Below are 2834 nucleotides of genomic sequence, written 5' to 3' on the forward strand. Positions count from 1 at the left end.
GAATCTAAGTGACATGGTGAATTCAGTAGGTTCACAATAGGATTCGCATGTAATAAGCTTGTTATTCAAGATAGAGCCACATTTTAACGAACTGAAACACTGTTTCTTTGTGAATTCAGTTAGTTCCCAGTCGCAGGCTCTGGAAATATGTGTACTTTTAAAGATTTATCAAAATTTGCTGAGCCGAATCTCAGTAACTTGGTGAATTCAGTTTGTTCCCAATAGGCCGCAGTATTAATAAGTGGACTGTTCGGGATATAGAAAAATTTTCACGAATGGACGCAAAATTTCTAGGCGAATTCAGTGAGTTCCCAATGGGACATGCTTGTATGAGTGTGCTTTTCAATATAAAGCAACATTTTAAGGAACGGAATCTAAGTATTATGGTGAATTCTGTAGGTTCCCAATAGAATTCGCATGTCGAAGCTTGTTATTCAAGATAGAGCAACGTTTGAATGAACTGAAACACTGTTTCTTTGTGAATCCAGTTAGTTACCAGTAGCAGGCTCTTGTAATATGTATACTTTTAAAGATTTTTTCAAAATTTGTTGAGCCGAATCTCAGTAACTTGGTCAATTCAGTTAATTCCCAAAAAGCCTCAGTAGTAATAAGTAGAATGTTCGGGATATAGAAAAATTTTCAGGAATGGAATCAAAATTTCTAGGTGAATTCAGTGAGTTCCCAAAGGGACATGCTTGTATGAGTGGGCTTTTCAATATATAGCAATACGTTAAGGAACAGAATCTAAGTATCATGGTGAATTCTGTAGGTTCCCAATAGGATTCGCATGTAATAAGCTTGTTATTCAAGATACAGCAACGTTTTAACGAACTGAAACAGTGTTTCTTTGTGAATTCAGTGAATTCCCAGTAGCAGGCTCTTGTAATATGTGTACTTTTAGAGATATCAAAATTTGGTGAGCCGAATCTCAGTAACTTTGTGAATTCAGTTTCTTCCCAATAGGCCGCAGTATTAATAAGTGGACTCTTCGGGATATAGAAAAATTTTCACGAATGGAATCAAAATTTCTAGGCGAATTCAGTGATTTACCAATGGGACATGCTCGTATGAGTGTGCTTTTTAATATATAGCAACATTTTACCGAACGCAATCAAAGTTTCATGGTGAAATCAGTAGGCTCCCAATAGGATTCACATGTAATAAGCTTGTTATTCAAAATGGAGCAACGTTTTAACGAACTGAAACACTGTTTCTTTGTGAATTCATTTAGTTCCAGTAGCAGGCTCTTGTAATATGTGTAGTTTTATAGATTTATCAAAATATTTGAGCCGAATCTCAGTAACTTGGTTAATTCAGTTAGTTGCGAATAGGCCGCAGTAGAAATAAGTGGACTATTCGCGATATAGAAAACTTTTCACGAATTAATCAAAATTTCCAGGCGAATTCAGTGAGTTTCCAGTGGGACATGCCTGTATGAGTGTGCTTTTCAGTATATAGCAACATTTTACGGAACGGAATCTAAGTATCATGGTCAAATCAGTAGGTTCCCAATAGGATACGAATGTCGAAGCTTGTTAATCAAGATATAGCTACGTTTTAACGAACTGAAACACTCTTTCTTTTTGAATTCAGTTAGTTCCCAGGAGCTGGCTCTTGTAATATTAATACTTTTAAAGATTTATCAAAATTTCCTGAGCCGAATCTGAGTAACGATGTGAATTTGGTTAGTTCCCAATAGGCCGCAGTAGTAATAAGTGGACTCTACGGGATATAGAAATATTTTCACGAATGGAATCAAAATTTCTAGGCGAATACACTGAGATCCCAATGGGACATGCTTGTATGAGTGTGCTTTTCAATATGTTGCAACATTTAAGGAACGGAATCTAAGTATCATGGTGAATTCAGTAGGTTCCCAATAGGATTCGCATGTACTAAGCTTGTTATTCAAGATACAGCAACGTTTTAACGAACTGAGACACTGTTTCTTTGTGAATTCAGTTAGTTCCCAGTAGCAGGCTCTTGTAATATGTGTACTTTTACAGATTTATCAAAATTTGGTGAGCCGAATCTCAGGAACTAGCTGAATTCAGTTAAAACCCAATAGGCCGCAGTAGTAATAAGTGGACTCTTCGGGATATAGAAAAATTTTCACGAATGGAATCAAAACTTCTAGGCGAATTCAGTGAGTTCCCAAAGGGACATGCTTGTATGAGTGTGCTTTTCTATACATAGCAACATTTTAAGGAACGGAATCTAAGTATCATGGTGAATTCAGTGGGTGCCCAATAATATTCGCATGTATTAGCTTGTTATTCAAGATAGAGCAACATTTTAACGAACTGAAACACTGTTTCTTTGTGAGTTCTGTTAGTTCCCAGTAGCAGGCTCTTGTAATATGTATACTTTTAAAGATTTATCAAAATTGGTTGAGTCGAATCTCAGTAACTTGGTGAATTCATTTAGTTCCCAATAGGCCTCAGTAGTAATAAGTGGACTGTTCGGGTTATAGAAAAATTTCACGAATGGAAACAAAATTTCTAGGCGAATTCAGTGAGTTCCCAATGGGACATGCTTGTATGAGTGTGCTTTTCAATATATAGCAACATTTTAAGGAACGCAATCTACGTATCATGGTGAATTCAGTAGGTTCCCAAAAAATTCGCATGTGATAAGCTTCTTATTCAAGATAGAGCAAAGTTTTAACGAACTGAAACACTGTTTCTTTGTGAATTCAGTTAGTTCACAGTAGCAGTCTCTTGTATTATGTGTACTTTTTAAGATTTATCAAAATTTCCTGAGCCGAATCTGAGTAACACTGTGAATTCGGTTAGTTCCCAATAGGCCACAGTAGTAATAAGTGGTCTGTACAG

The sequence above is a fragment of the Rattus norvegicus genome, chromosome 6 (assembly GCF_036323735.1).
Source record: "Rattus norvegicus strain BN/NHsdMcwi chromosome 6, GRCr8, whole genome shotgun sequence".
Lineage (NCBI taxonomy): Eukaryota > Metazoa > Chordata > Mammalia > Rodentia > Muridae > Rattus > Rattus norvegicus.